Source organism: Dipodomys merriami, unplaced genomic scaffold (genome assembly GCF_024711535.1).
Source record: "Dipodomys merriami isolate MVZ:Mamm:240054 unplaced genomic scaffold, mDipMer1.0.p SCAF_55, whole genome shotgun sequence".
NCBI lineage: Eukaryota > Metazoa > Chordata > Mammalia > Rodentia > Heteromyidae > Dipodomys > Dipodomys merriami.
In genome coordinates, this window is record NW_027206124.1 from 1,567,052 (window position 1) to 1,582,500 (window position 15,449).

A 15,449-nucleotide genomic window follows, 5' to 3' on the forward strand; every position below is an offset into this window, starting at 1 on the left:
GTGCTCAGCTGGGGTCTGGAAAATGACAGGCCCCGCCCCTCACTGTAGCTGCCTTCGTCAGCCAGCGCCCTTGGACCATCCTGGCCGCGCCAGGCCCGGCAGTGTGAGGCTCAGCCGGCCCATCACGTCTCATTAGTCTCAGCCTGCATGCCGCCTGCTCCGTGTCCCCGGGGAGCTGGCCTCTGCCCTCTGCGCACCCAGCTCCAGCTCTACGTCGGCCTGCATGATAAGCTGGCCGAGGGAAACAGACTGCAGCAGCTCCGGGCCGGGAAGCCAGCCGGGGCTTCACCCTGGGCACCGGGCCCTGCACATCACACCCCACACCACGTGTTCTGGGCCCTACACTACCACTGCAGGCTGGCCTGGCCTCTGCCTGGAGAGCCCGAGGAAAACCACACTCCTCTCCAGCCCCAAGGCTGGGTGCCGGGCCTCACCTTCCACACTGAAAGCCGAGGCTCAGGCCCGCCACTCCAGAGAAGCCAGTCCCGGTCACCCCGACCCAGCCCAGGCCCCCCTCCCCCCCAGCCACAGACAGGGCTTCCTGAGAGGACTCTACCGTAGTGTCACCCCAGGGTCCCCTCCAGGCTCCTCGGGGGTCTGCCTCCCTTCCTCCCCCTCCCACCGGGGCCTGGCATCACCTCCCTCCCCGGACCCCACCACTCCCGCTGGCCCTGCCTCCCCCAGCTGGCCTCGTCCTCCCCCGCTGGCTGGGCCACAGCCCCTGGGCGCTACTCACCGACTCCACGGGACCCGCTCTCTGCCACAGTGCCTGCGCATGCCCGGCTGCCTCTGCCTGCACGGCCTCCATTCATTCAATAAACATTTATGGAACACCTACTATGTACCAGGCGCTGGCTAGGCCCACCCTCCCAGCCCTGCCTCCACGGCCTGCTCCTCCTCCAGGGTCCCAAGGGTGGATCGCCGTCCCCCCCCTCGTGGCTGTCCCAAGGGACGGGGCACGGGGAGAGTGTGCCCCTTCCCCAGGCTGGAGGGCATGGCCGCTCCATTCTGGGCAGCCTCAGCCTGGGACGGGGGACAGGCAAGTGCAAAGGCTGTCAGCTGGGCCCCTGTTTGTCCAATGCCCACACCAGTGCTGTGGTGACTCCAAACACCCAGGGGAGGAAATGGGGCCCCCTCTGAGCCCAGCGCTGGGATTGGAAGGGATGCTGGGAATTTGGCTCACCTATGCAGATTTTACCCAGCAATCCTGGAAACCTGGAATCTACTGACACCCCTGGACAATGGCGTGGCCCTGGGTCTGTACCCCACAGAGCTCTGCCCAGCTTGGGCTGCCCTGGCCGCTAGCCACTGCCATTTTTTTTGAAGCCAGCAAGTGAGGGACCCCCAGAGTGGGGACAGTCCGAATCTCTGTGTGTGAGGGCATCCCCTGAGCGCCCTGCTGGGGCCACAGGGTGCCAGTCAGCCTAGCACGCACACTGTCTGCCTCCCCAGCCTCCCGTCCTGTTCCGGGGCAGGACTAATGGCCTCTAGGGGGCTCCCAGTGTTCCTGGAGTTCAAGCTGCCCTGTGCCACTCAGTGTCCCCCTGACTTCCAACATGCCACCTGGGGTGAGGACCTCAGCCAAGACAACAACCATGGGCCCTTCCTGTCCCTCTCAGAGGCCTCTGCTTCTCCTCTGCCCCCAATGCTGCCAGGGTGGCTGGGTCGTGTAGGGCCCCTGTGGGGTTTCCAACATGAACATGAAGCCCTGCCAGCTGCCGGGGTGTGGTGGGCACCAGGGGGCCTGAGCCAGGCTCCTGAGCAGAGCCTGGGCTTCGGGACTTGGGCTCTGGAGTGTCCCCGGGCTCCCCTGGGGCCTCTGCCTCCTGTCGGCCTCTTCCAGACCCCACCTGCCTGCACAGCCTCTGGACTGGGCTGCCAAGAGCTTCGGGCAGAGCCCAAGATCTAGAACTTTCTGTCTACTCACCACCTCCCACCAAGTGGTTGCAAGGGGTGGGCATGTCTACCCTTGTGGATGGCCAAACTCCCTCCCCTGGCCCTGACGAGCTACTCTGAACGGGTGGGGACCAGCTCCAAGGCTGTGGGGCGCCCACAGCTGCAGCCTAGAAAACAAGGAGGCTCTGTCTGTGCCCAGGGCTGACACAGGGGGCCCCGGAAACACTGGGGAGGGGGGCTGCTGGTGATTGGGGTGAGTGCTGGCCAGCAGAACCCATGGCCTTGAATCAGGACAGCTTCCGAGTCAACTGGGTGGGGGTGGCCAATCCCTGCAGATCAGCCCTCCTGCCACATTAGCCCAAAGGCAGGCCCAACTCCTCGGTGGTCCTGGCTCGCTATTTTCTGGGTCTCAGTTTCCTCCTCTGTAAGAATCAAGAAGGGCACTGGCTAGAGGGGGCACAGGGTAGGGCTTGGCCCTCAGGAACTGCACAATAAACCTAACTGCTACACATAAGGTCTGTAATGCAGCCCCAGGAGCAAGGTGCAGACCTCACACACAGTAGGGCCTCATGGCCCAGTGGCGAAACCTTGACAGCGTGTGGCTTCTGGCCTTGTCTTCCCTTTAGTTCTGAGAGCTCTGCACCCCTCTTTGCCTCAGTCCCTGCTCTTTCTAAGGTCCAGGCCCCTCAAAACCTTGCTCCCACCCCCGCCCCTCCCGCCTTCAGCCTGTTCCGGGCCTCGGTTTCTCTCCCCTTGCCAAAGCACAATGGTTGTTATAATTAACGGATTATCTCAGTGCGACAGCTGTGGTCCTTTGAAAATTAGGTTGAATAACAAGATCCTGATGTATGGTAATTTCCTTTCATCTCTCTCCCTCACTCTAGCCTTCTTATGCATGCAAATGTTTTCTTCCTTCCCCAACGCCTTGCTCCTCCCTGGCCTCCTCTTCTAGTGATGGACTAAGGTTAAACTCTTGGGGGCAGGGGGCGCAGACTCCCAGGGCCGCTCAAGCCGCCAGTGATCAATGAAATCTAAATCTGATGCTATCGCAGGCTGGGGATACCGAGTTCTACGTGCGGGGCTCAGCTCTCTGCCCTTCTAAACCTGTGCACCCCCCTCCCTCACCCCTGCCCAAGGCATCTGGGCATCTCCCATGGCTCCTGCTGACCACACCCAAGCCATCCTAGCCCAGCCGCCCCTGGGGCCCCTCCTGGTCCCTGCCTCCCATCCTACACACACACACAACTTCCACCTCCAGTTCTAGCTGATCTGGGGGAAATTCTAGCCAACGTGCTCTTCTGCCTTCACCTGTTCAAGGTCCCCTGCTCCCTCACCACAGAGCCCTGCCTGCCCTCCCCTCGCCTGAGGTCTCCAAGGAAGGCCTGATTGTGATTCTGGGAGCCAAGCAGCAGGCCCTCAGTAGGTGCTCAATAAACATGTGTTAGTGGGTAATGGAGAGGTCTTGTTCCCCCGCCCCCCCCACACCCTCTTTAAAAGATAAAGAAACCACAGCTCAGAGTGATTAATGACTTGTTCACAATCACACAGCTCATGCAAGACAAAACCAGGACTTGAACCCAGGTCCGTGGCTCTATGTCCAACCTCTGCACTCTAGGGAGGGCTGTGAGGCCCAGCTTCTGCACAGGTCTTGGGGACTTGACTCTCCCTCCAACCTCCACTGGGTGCTAAGGAGACAAGCTCCCAGCCTCCCTGTTGCTCCCTCCAGTCTGGCCTTAGACAGGCCACATGACAACTGGGGCTTCGTTCTGCTCATCTGTGAAATGGGCCAAGGATGGCTGCTGGGTGTGCAGATGCTGCTCAGGTTTGGGGTTCTTCGTACCCTCACCCCACTGCACGCCCCTCTGGCAGGCAGGTCAGCGGGGTGGGGCTGGGGAAAGAGGACACTGGAATGGAGTGAAGAGTGGGGGGGCAGGGGGTAGGTCACCACCTGGGGCAGTAAGCGCTGAGCCTCGGCGGCCTACCCTTCCACGGCCACTTCCCAAGGCCAAGGTGCCCAGCATGGAGCAGGCACTAGCCTAGCCAGAGGCTGCAGGTCCTGCGTGATCCAGGATCCTGAAATCCAGACCAGGAGAAGCGGGGGGGGGGGGGGGGGGGGAGTGGGGGGGGGCTGGAAAGGTGGACAAAATGGGGTCATCTGCCCTGACTCTCCCTCCTCCACAGACCCGAAAGGGAGCTCAACGCTCCCCACCTTGCGGCCCAGACCTCTAGTCTCATGCCCCACGGTGTCCCTCAGAATGCTCTGGAGTTTGGAGGTAGCCCACCCAAGTGTCCTCTAGGCCCCTGACCCTGGAGAGCCATTCCAACTTATCCCTGCCTCTGGAGTCCCCTCCTCTGAGGAGTCCTCAGAGAGTTCACCCCTGCAGACAGAAGGGCTGCCCTGCCTGCTTCGGCCAATGTGCGGCCCATGGAACCCCAGGAAGGTCCTGGAGATCATCTCCTCCCATTTTACAGGTTGAGGGAAACTGAGGCACGGGTGAGAAACAGCAGTTCCTCGGGGCTGTTGAGCCCTTTGCCTGCCTCTCCCTACCCACCAGCCCACAGCTATCTGAGGACGGGACCCCATCTTCCTCTCTGCACGGCCCCCCACCCCAGTGCCTAGCCTAAGGCCTGGCGCATAGTAGGCACTCAGTAAATGTCTGTTGAATTGAATTGCGCTCAGGGCGGCCAGTCGTCTCTGCTCTGTAAGAGAAGCATAGAGTTAGTGGAGCTGTTCCCATGGTAACCAGGGGCAGGACCACGCTGGTGGGGCGAGGGGTCCACCTGCCCCAAGGACCCCGAGGGCCCTGGGGAGGGGCCTGAGAAGAAAGCGGGCGGTGGGGGGGGGGGGCATTCAGACTTCCCGGAGTCTGAATTCAAGTCATGCTGCCTCTAGGGGCTTGCCAGCCTCATTTGTCAAGGGGAGGCGACGCTCCGGCCCCAGTGCTCCTAGGACGGCTCCTGAGGAGGACAAGAAGAGTGGCGCGGTTCACACACCATCACCCCCTTCCCCCCCAACACAGAGCGCCCGGCGCCTGATGCACACTCAGAGGGCCGCTGTGCCCACTGGCCACGCAGGAATGTGGAGGCCTGGGAACGGGCCACGGCTGCCACCAAGGCTGCAAGCAAGGCGGACCGCAAACCCTAGACAAAGACGCTGCGCCCGCCGCAGGGGGCGGGGCCGGGTCTGGACCAGAGTCTCCCCCAGGCCCCAGAAGATTCCATTCAGCAGAGCAAAGTGCTCAGCATGAGCCCAGGGCTGGGAAGGGTGAGGTGAGCCGCTGGTTCATCCCTCCCCGCAGGGGTGAACACAGCTTCCAGAGCTCCCTGGAAGGTTCAAAGCCAGCCTCCGATGGGAGGCTGCAAAGGCCTGAGCAGGCCCTGGCACTAATATAGATCAGTGGAGATATAAATACACACTGGGCTGGCCCCCCAGGGCCAAGTGGGGAGCAGGCCCTGCCCCGCTGCCCCTCCCTTGAGGCCGGCCTCAGTTTCTGACAACTGCCCATGGCCACTCAAGTGCTTTAGCCAGCCACACAGAACCCTCCACCCCGGCAGGCTGGCCACCCGGGCAGGAGAGGCGGGTCCCCCTGCCCTTCTCCCTGGGCCACGCCCTGCTCGCTGGCCTGGCCCTGAGACCAGACGCCATTCTCCCGTCTTTCCTGGCAGAACGCTGGCTTCCCATCTTCTTGCTACCTGGCCTTGGAGAGGTCAGGGACAGGGGGCAATTCTGGGCCACCTTGGGATCCAACCCCATTGGCCAGAGACTCTCCACAACCACGGGCAGGCTGAAGGGATGCGAAGGTGCCACCAGAGCAGAGAGTGCCATGCACGTGGCCAGGCACGGGCCGGGAGGGAAGGAGACACAGCTCCCCCGGGCCAACACATGCTGAGCCCTGCACACTTCCTGCAGCCATGCTGGGGAGCCCACACACAGGACAAGGACCTGAGTCAGCCAGGGTCGGAAGCCATGCTCCAGGCCCACAGCCCCGGGGTCCCGCCAACCTGAAGGGCACAAGTAGGATACAGTGCTGGAGGGCGGACGCCTGGGCGCCCAGAAGACCTGAGGCAGGGAGGGGAAATGTCTTCTTTTCTCCACACAACCCTGAACAGAACAGGCTGCTGTTCTCATGTAACAGATAGGGAAACTGAGGCACCAAAAGGGAATCCACACCCCCCCCCCAGCCTCTGGCCCTACCAACTCTGAAGGCACTTCCAGGCCGGCACCTGGGCTCTACCTCAACCTCAGCTCCCCTGACAGTCACCCCAAGGGCTGCAGATCCGGCGCTCTCCAGCCTCAGTTTCCCCACAGCAACCTCCTCTGCCTCAAGCCAGTGTACAAGCAGCAAACCCCAAGCTGACAGGAAATCCCTGCCGCGTATGAACTGCTGAGGCGGGTCTGTACTCAGCGCTCTTCTCTGTCACGAGGATATGTTCCTTGTTCTCTCTTCACGTCCACCCTCTTTCTTTCCTTGTATTTTTTGTGCTGGGACTCAGGGACTCTGGTCCTCACCTGGCTTCTTCAATCAAAGCCGGCACTCTACCACTAGCGCCACACCCCTACTTACGGCTTTTTGGTGGTTAATTGGAGATAAAGAGTCTCATAGACTTTCCTGCCCAGGCTGAAATCACCATCTTCAGATCTCACCCTTCTGAATAGCTAGGATTACATTGCGCAACTGCCTCTACTTTCTTTCTTTCTTTCTTTCTTTCTTTCTTTCTTTCTTTCTTTCTTTCTTTCTTTCTTTTTCTTTCTTTCTTCTCTCTCTCTTTCCTTCCTTCCTTCTCTCTCTCTTTCCTTCCTTCCTTCTCTCCTTCCTTTTTTTGTCAGTCATGTGGCCTCAACTCTGGGCCTGGGCACGGTGCCTCAGCTCTTCAGCTCAAGGCTAGCGCTCTACCACTTGAGCCACAGCGTCACTTCTGGCTTTTTGTTCTGTTTATGTGGTGCTGAGGAATCAAACCCAGGGCCCCATGCATGCAAGGCAAGCGCTCTACCACTGAGCCACCTTCCCAGCCCCTCTCCCTTCTTTTCTAAAGAGCGTGCACCTGTCATGTCACTGTCCACGCTCACAGAAGCCGCCCGGCATGAAGCCCCCTCTGAGTTCAGCCTCAGCATCCTGGGAGCCACTGCTTTCCTGCCCATCCTGTAGATGAGGAAGAGAGGCTCAGAGAGGTTAAGTGACTTGTTCAACATCACACTGCAGGGCAGGGCGGCGCCACTGGGTGTTGGCACTTCAGCTCGGGGTGCACCCATGCCCACCACACCCTGGCTCATCCGCCCTCCGAGATGTATGCAGTATTCATCGTCGGCAGCGGCGCGTGCACCGTCTCCAAGGCCTCCGGGAGCCCCATTAATCATTCAGACACACCTGCATATTCATTAACTTCTGAATTAATACAGGGGCCCTTATTACTTCAGGCCTGCTGCCTGCATTAAAGACACTTCAACTTCATTCATTATTAAACTCCCTTGATAAATGGCCAGAACCCCCCTCCACAGAGCGGGCAGCACCCAGACTCCCCGCCCACCCCGGGGGAAGCAAGTTGGTTCTCTGTGCTGGCTACTGTGTGACCTTGAGCCAAACCCTTACCTTCTCTGAACTTCCTGCTTATTGGCTGGGTAGGATTGGGCAAAGGATAGCCTCTTAAGCACTGCCCAACGTGTGTGTGTGTGTGTGTGTGCACACGCGCGCGTGTGTGTGTGTGCGCGTGTATGTCCTGGAGTTACAAAAACGCCACTTCCATTATCCAGGAGACCAGAGTCCCGGGGGTCTCTGTTCCCTCCTAGGGGCTGGGTGCCCAGCCCTGCAACACCCCATCATACATGGGCACCTCTGTCCCTGCGGCTGGCCGGGGTTCAGCAGATTGTGACACAGCCACGCCACGGGCCACTGAGAATGGACACCAAGTGGCACGTGGCCGAGGCCACGGAGGGGATGAAGCACACAGCCCCGCACCTCCTGAGCACACACACCCTGCCAGGCCGGGGCTGGGTCCTGCTGGGCACTCCTGCTGCGCTCCCCCCTCTGTACAGAGGGCAGAACCGAGGCCTGCCAGGTCATCAGCCCAGGCTCGCTGAGCTGGCCAGGACCCTCAGTGGGTCCCGAGCGCCACCCCAGCCTCGACGCTGTCCCTCGCTCTTCCCGCCCAGCACCTCCCTTCCTGGCAGATACTTCACACGCATCCCTGCCTAATGGAGCTGCAGCAACACGGGCTAGATTCCCTGCTCACTGGCAGACGCCCCAATCAATCTCCATTACGCCTAATGCCCAGAGCCCTCGAAGGAAGCAAGAGCCCCCCCCCCCAGCCCCTACCGGCTGCCACCTGCCTTTCCACCTCTACTCAGCCAGACCACCAGGCCAGAGGGTCTGGGCCAGCTCCCCTACCACGCCCCACCCCAGCCATACACATGCAGCTGAGGCTTTGCTCCTTGGCCCCCTGGCTGTGTAATGGTAAGGCCGTCACCAAACCTCTCTGGGCCTCAGCCCATCACCTCCAGCAGGTTTTTGTATGCCCTGGCCTTCCTCCTCAGCCCTATCTACCTGTCCGGGACACAGACCACAAGTTATCTCCTCTCCCCCATCTCCCCCGCCGTTCCCAGGCCTCAGAGGCTCCAGCCTCGGCGGCCTAGTGATGCTGCCTCTGTGTACCCCTGGGGTTCTCCCTCCAAACCCTCCAGCTCCTCCTGCAGCTCCCACACAGGAGCCAGAGCCCCCCTAAACATCAAGGCCCTCCCTCCAGAGCAAGTGTCACTTCAGATGTAGTGCCACCCCTCCCCTCCGCCCGGGGATTCTTTGTCCACGTCGCACGCGTTCATGCCCAGCTCAACGCGCAGAGCCTAGGGGAGTCACTGCGAAGCGCACCCAGCACCCCCGGCACACATCCTCTGGGACGGGGCCAGGGCCAAGCACGAAGCACGGGGCCATCCGCTTCACCCAGCACCCCCAGCACACGTCCTCTGGGACAGGGCCCAGGGCCAAGCACCCGGCCGTCCGCTTCACCGGCCCACTTCTCTGACGGGGAGGCCAAGGCGTGAGGAAAACAACGGGCTCACCAGGACACTGCGAGCACGCTGAAGGGCTGGGATCCAAACCGGCTCCATCTGTGCCAGTGTGCCAGGCCTGGCAATGAGCAGGCAAGACCTTCGCTGGGCGCCAGCGGCTCACGCCTGTAATCCCAGCCACTCAGAGGGATGCAGTCTGAGGATCCAGGCCAATGCCAGCCCTGGAGGGAAAGTCCATGAGACTCTTATCTTCAATTAACTACCAAAAAAAGCTGGAAGTGGAGCTGTGGCTCAAGTGGTAGCGCAGCAACCTTGAGTGAAAAGGCTAAGTGAGAGCGAAAGGCCCAGAGTTTGAGCCCCAGGACTGCCACAAAAAACACCGAGAGGGAGGGAAGGGGTGAGGGAGAGGAAGGGAGGGAGGGAGGGAGGAAGGAAGGAAGGAAGGAAGGAAGGAAGGAAGGAAGGAAGGAAGGAAGGAAGGAAGGAAAGCAGGCAAGGAGGGAGGAAGGGAGGAAGGAAGGAAGGAAGGAAGGGAGGGAGGGAGGGAGGAAGGGAGGGAGGAAGGAAGGAAGGAAGGGAGGGAGGGAGGGAGGGAGGGAGGGAGGGAGGGAGGGAGGAAGGAAGGAAGGAAGGAAGGCAGGCAAGGAGGGAGGAAGGGAGGAAGGGAGGAAGGGAGGGAGGGAGGGAGGGAGGGAGGGAGGGAGGGAGGAAGGAAGGAAGGAAGGAAGGAAGGAAGGAAGGAAGGAAGGAAGGAAGGAAGGAAGGAAGGCAGGCAGGCAGGCAGGCAGGCAGGCAGGCAAGGAGGGAGGAAGGGAGGAAGGAAGGAAGGGAGGGAGGGAGGGAGGAATGGAGGGAGGGAGGAAGGAAGGAAGGAAGGAAGGAAGGAAGGAAGGAAGGAAGGAAGGAAGGAAGGGAGGGAGGGAGGGAGGGAGGAAGGGAGGGAGGGAGGAAGGAAGGGAGGGACGGAGGGAGGGGGGAGGGAGAAGGGAGGGAGGGAGGGAGGGAGGAGAAGGGAGGGCAGGAGAGACCTTGGGCAGCTAAGGGCCACTGACTGCTGACCCTGTGCCATTTCCTATGAAAGAAGTAATTAAGGCCCCACACAGCCCTGAGAGGCCACAGTTATTCCACCCATATCATATAAGAGATGAGAAAACAGAGCAGCAAAGCTCTCACCCCAGGACACACAGCTAAGAACAGGGTGGCACACCAAGCCAGCCCCTGGCCTTCTGCCCTCTGGGTACCAAGGCCCCCTCCCTGGGCCTAGAGTGGAGCTGCGCCCTGCAGGGACTCTTGCCCCTCCTTATCTGTGATCGTTGTCTTCCTCCTCCTCCTCCTCCTCCTCCTCCTCCTCCTCCTCCTCCTCCTCCTCCTCCTCCTCCTCCTCCTCCTCTTCTTCCTTCTCCTCCTCCTTCCTCCTCCTTCTCCTTCCTCCTCCGAGCCCTGGGGCTTGAACTCAGGGCCCAGGCACTGTCCCTGAGCCGCTTTTGCTCAAGGCGAGCGCTCTACCACTTGAGCCACAGCACCACTTCTGGCTTTTTCTGTGTATGTGGTACTGAGGAATCGAACCCAGGGCTTCATGCATGCTAGGCAAGCGCTCTACCAATGAGCCACCTTCCCAGCCCCCACTCCTCCTCAGCTGAACAGGTGGACAGCAGCCCCGACACTGGGTGCCTGCTCTGCGTGGCAGACCCGCTCCACGGGGGCCCTGGCTGGCACTGAGGGCGGCAGAGATGGGGCCGTGAGCTGGGGGTGGGCCTGCCCTCCGTCCTGCCACCTGATCCCCGCATAACAAAAATGCTGACTGTGGGGAAGCCCAGCACCTCTGAGAGCCCAGTGACCCCCCCGGGGGGGGGCTGCCAAGCATACAGTCCACAGCTACCAAACTGCAGCGCAGAAACCAAACCAGCAAGTACCTGGCCTGGGAGTCCCACATCCACTCCACAGAGAGGAAGGGGGGAGGGGGAGCTCAGGAAGTCCCTCCCAGCATCTACCTGCAGACTGGCTGTGTCTTCTGAGACCATCTGATTTCTCTTAGAAAAGTCCCAGTTTGCTTAAAGGCCTTCTGGGTGCTTCTGTGCTGCACCCCAGTGTGAGGTCTGAGGGGGAGCACGGCTGCACCCTCACCCCCAGATCTACACAGAGGGGCGGCATGTGGACAGCATCCTGAACACAGTCGCGCAGCAAGCTGTGTCTGGACGTGGGTACTGGGCCCGGGCACCTCAGGCCGTGAGGCACTTCGTGGATAGGCAGGAGGGCTGTCAACAACCTCCAAGACACCAGGAGGGGAAACTGAGGCCAGCGAGGGCAAGAACCTGGCTGGAGCCTTGGGGCCATGCCCGACCCCGTCCTGAGCCCTGCTTCCCACCCAAAACCCCTTAGCTTCGCTGGTGCTCTGGTCTGGCCCCCAGCCCACAGGGCCCTTGTCCGCCCTCCTGTTGCCCCAGGTCCCCAGATACCTCAACTCCTCCCTGCCCCACACCTCAGGCGCTCCAGGCCCGGCCGGTCCAGCGGCAGATCCTCCCCACACTGTTCTCCCTCGTCTTGGTCAGCATCACGGCCCAGCATCCTCATAAGCTCCTGCCTCTCTACACGAAGGCCATGGTGAGACCAGCCTCCCTGCCTCCAGCCCGAGGCCGCCTCTCCTGCTCAAAGTCTGTCGAGGGCTCCGGCCAGCCTGGACCCCAACTCCCCAGACCCCTCTTACACCTCCCCAGCCCCACCCCTGCACAAGCTCCCGGCGGGCACACATAGTTCCTGCAGCTTGGACTCCAGCTGGCCCAGCCCAGGCATAAACCCCTCCTCCAGGAAGCCTTTCCCCCAACCCCAGCCCCACCCAGCCTGCCATCTCCACCTGCCACCCCACCCCAGGATCAGGAGGGAAGATGAAGGGCCACGCCCACCCTCTCCCCCTCCCTGCTGCCTTCACTCAGCTCTGAGCCACGCCCTCCATACCCCAGCTCCTGCACGCCCTCCCCTCTGCTACTGAGGGACCTGCTCCCCAGACCCCAAGAGCTTCCTCCTAACCCAGGACGGGTCACAGGGGCTCCCATCCCACCCTGAACCCCGTTTTTATGTACTCCGTGGTTTTTTCCCCTGCCCCGCACCAGGGAGCCATGGCCACTCCCACACTGGGGGGCCAAACAGCTCCTCCTACAGGAAGCCCTCAGCCTTCCTGTGAGGACGTCTCCACATCTGCCTTCCTCCTGGCCTTGAGCCATCTCCACCTCCACCTGCACTCCTACACACACACACACACACACACACACACACACACACACACACACACACACACACACACACACACACACACCTCTGCCCATGGCTGTGTTCCTTCTCCCCCACCCCTTTCCTGAGCTCCTAGGGTGAGCCACCGGACACCCCCCTTCCACCTCCACGGGTCCAGAGCCCTACCCCTGCCCCACCCCAGCCACAGACCCAAAACCTCTGCCGACATCCCTCCCTCACCTCTCTCCTGTCCCAGCCCTGCCCGGGCCCGGGGGGGGGGGGGGGAGCAGACATGGGCCCCGACCTGCCTTCTCCACATGCTCAAACTAGTATCTTCTCTAGGCACAGATGGGCAAACTGAGGCACAGGGTGGGGCCTGTGACTGCACCCTCCCTCCTGAGGCTGTGCCCTGGTGCCCCAATCCACCCAGCAGTCCTGGGGAGAGGGGGCCCCGTCATTACCCTCCTGTCCCCAGGTGTCCACCTCTCCAGCCTCAGGCCTGCTCCTCTGCCCAGCGGGACCCGCGGTGTGACGCTGCTCTCCCTGACGCCGCCCGCTCTCTCCCACACTGTGTGTGGGGAGGGGGGGGAAGGACTCTTCGCCCTCTGCCTCTGTCTCCGAGGCCCAGACACCTGTGGCCCAGCCGCCATGACGGACAGGCAGGACAGGCCGCACGGACGTGACAGGGCCCCTGGGCCGTGTCTGGTGTGGAAGCTCAAGGCGTTCCCAAGGGTGACCAGCCATTGGACAGGCAGAGTCTGAGGCACACGGGCGTGCTGTGAGCCCCCGACCACCCCCGCTTCTACACCCTGCCTTCTGAGGGCTGCCCAGAGACCCTGGACAGAGGTCTTGCCACCCAGAAGACCTCCAGAAGCAGCAAGTATGTGCGGGGTTCAAATCCTGCACCTTCCCCCTACCACTGCCTCCTCATCTGTCGGTGCACACCCCGTCCAGTGGCTCACCCTAGGACCTCAGGGAAGGGGTGGGGGAGAAGGAACACCGCCTTCCTAAGGGGGTGGGGATGGACGTGGGGCGTCGGTCTGGAAGGCCCCCCATGCACCTAGCAGGGACCTCTAATTCTGACCAGGGGAAAGCTGGCGTGCAGGGGCTCGTTCATGACAGAGCAGACAGGACACGGCTGCAGGAGGAAACCCCCCACCCCTCCAATAAGGCAGAAGGTGGGTGAGTCCTATTCCCTCCTGCCGCCCAGTGACCCTGGGCTCCAGCGTTAACCTCTCTGGTGAAATTGCCTCAACCTCGAAGCAGGACCAGCGACTGCACCCGGCCGGCCGGCCGGCCTGCCTGGGGTTGGCGTGAGGATCAAGGGAGCTAATCCGCGTAAAGTGCTTAGTTGTCTCCTGGCACAGAGCAAGCCCTCGATAAATGTTAGCCCGTGTAATTACGTGAAGGAGAGTTAAATATCTCCTCCCAAGTGAAGCCATTTGTAACGCTCGCCTTCTGGGGCAAGCTGGCAGGTGTGGAGACGGATTCCAGTCTTGGTGCCATCGGGCGAGCTGGCCGCTGGCTGGACCCCTGACCACCGTGGGCTAGTGTCTACTGTCACTTGGAGCAGAGGGGCTCCTCCGGGTGGCATGGCTCTGACTTCACACCTCTCCAGAGCTTGCCCACCTGGTAACTGCCTCAGATACCGCCACAGGCCCAGCTGACAGATGAGGAAACTGAGGCCCCAAGGGAGGCGGCCTCCAGGGTCTCAGAGCAGAGCCTGGGAGGACCCTGAGCCCTCTCCTGACAACCTGGGAGGGGGAGTTTTGGGTGCTGAGAGAGGTAGAGCAGGGGGTGCAAGGCAGCCTGCCCCCCTCAGTGCCCCTAGATCGCTCCCGTGGAATCCACAACGCATCAGGAAACTGGACGCTGCTGGTGCAGAGCACAGAAAGCCACAGCCCCTACCTGGCTCCTAATAGGCAGCTCCATCTCCCATGAGCCCCCACTTCCCAGGTCCCTAAGGTCCACATCGGAGCCTGGCCTTCAGAGAGCCAGCAGAGCACCCTGCAGCCGGCACCAGCCAGAAAGATCCAGAAAAAGTGCCTAACCCTCCCTCCCCAACTTCCAGGACCCCATCTCGGCCTCTGCAGGGCAGGGTCTGACCTTGGGTCTCCCTGATGACAATGGGGAGGGGCGCACCTGCAGTATGGCTGCTGGTGCTTCCACTTCCCAGACAAGCAGGAGCCAAGAGAGGCTAAGCATCATCCCTGGACCAAGAAGCAGGGCCCGGTGGACTGATGGACAGGGCAGAGCAAAAGTGGGGGGATGCAGATGAGGGTCCAGATGAGGCCGAGAGGAAGGGGAACGGCTCCGATGATGAGAGCAAGGGTAGGAAGGCACCCGGGGCCTGGGGAGCGGGGTGCCCCAGAATTGCCTTAAATCACGGAGGTGCCATCTCTAATGAGGGTCCACCATGCTCCTGCCACGGACCCCCCCCCCCCCCGCTGTACCCAACAACTTATCACAGCTTGGCCACTCCCGTTCTTCCCCTGGCCCCCAAAGCCTCCATGGAAGGGTCATGGAAGGGTCCCCCATTCCTCCACTGTCCCAGCAGTCTCGTGACTTGCGGAGGGCTCACCAAGCCAAGAACGGCCAAGGAGAGCTCCAGGCCAGCTCTCAGGCACCTTTGACTTTGGAAGTGCTTCCCAAGAACCCCGCCCTCCTCCAGCTGCTGCCGGGGGCGTGGCCATGGCGTGAGGGGCGGGGCCGGCAGAGGCAGGAGCGGGCAGAAGGGTAGGGGCAGGCCCAGGGAGAAGACTGTTGCCTTGGCAACAGGACTAATTAATTCCGACTCTGGGCTCCATCTGTGCCTTGGCTGGATGGGAGGTTTGGGCTCGCGGGTGTTTGTTTTGAAGTGAAAGGGGAGAGAAGCAAGAAGCTGGGGGGGGGGGGGAAGGCTGTGGTCCCAAAGACTGATGGAGGGCCAAGTTCACACCTAGCATCCCACCACCCCCAGGAAAGGTGGGCTCGGCCCCCAGAGGCAGTCCCCAGTCCTCCCAATCCCCGCAAAGCAGCTCAGCACCCTAGCCCCAAACACAGCCTCACGCAGACAGCAGCCGGAATACACACGTGTTGTGCACATGCATGCACGCACATGAGCGGGTCCTGAGCTGAGCGAGCCAAGACTCAGCTTCTCTGTCTACAAAACGGGTGGCCTGCCACTCAGGAAGGGCTTCCAGGAGGACGTGGGGAAGCCCGGCCTCCCTGGGGAGGACTCTGCCGAGGGGGAACAGGTACTGGGAGCACTTTTGAGGAACTGGATCCAGGCCCAGGGGACAGAGCCATGCCTGTCAGAGAGAGAGGGAGCCACAAGGCTGGGCCAAGA

The 15,449-nt window shown here is 61.6% G+C and overlaps 1 protein-coding gene across 5 annotated transcripts in view; it reads right to left on the minus strand.

Annotated features, from left to right (window-relative positions):
* Positions 1–15,449, minus strand: part of Elfn2 (extracellular leucine rich repeat and fibronectin type III domain containing 2) — a 47,031-nt gene that overhangs the window by 12,918 nt on the left and 18,664 nt on the right. Inside the window, exon 1 of one of the 5 annotated variants that reach the window (XM_069999457.1) lies at positions 737–3,903. The exons of the other annotated variants lie outside the window; for them this stretch is intronic. The gene's annotated coding sequence lies outside the window, so the exon portion shown is untranslated. Of the gene's footprint in view, positions 1–736; positions 3,904–15,449 lie in introns of those variants that run through there. 5 annotated transcript variants of the gene reach the window in all.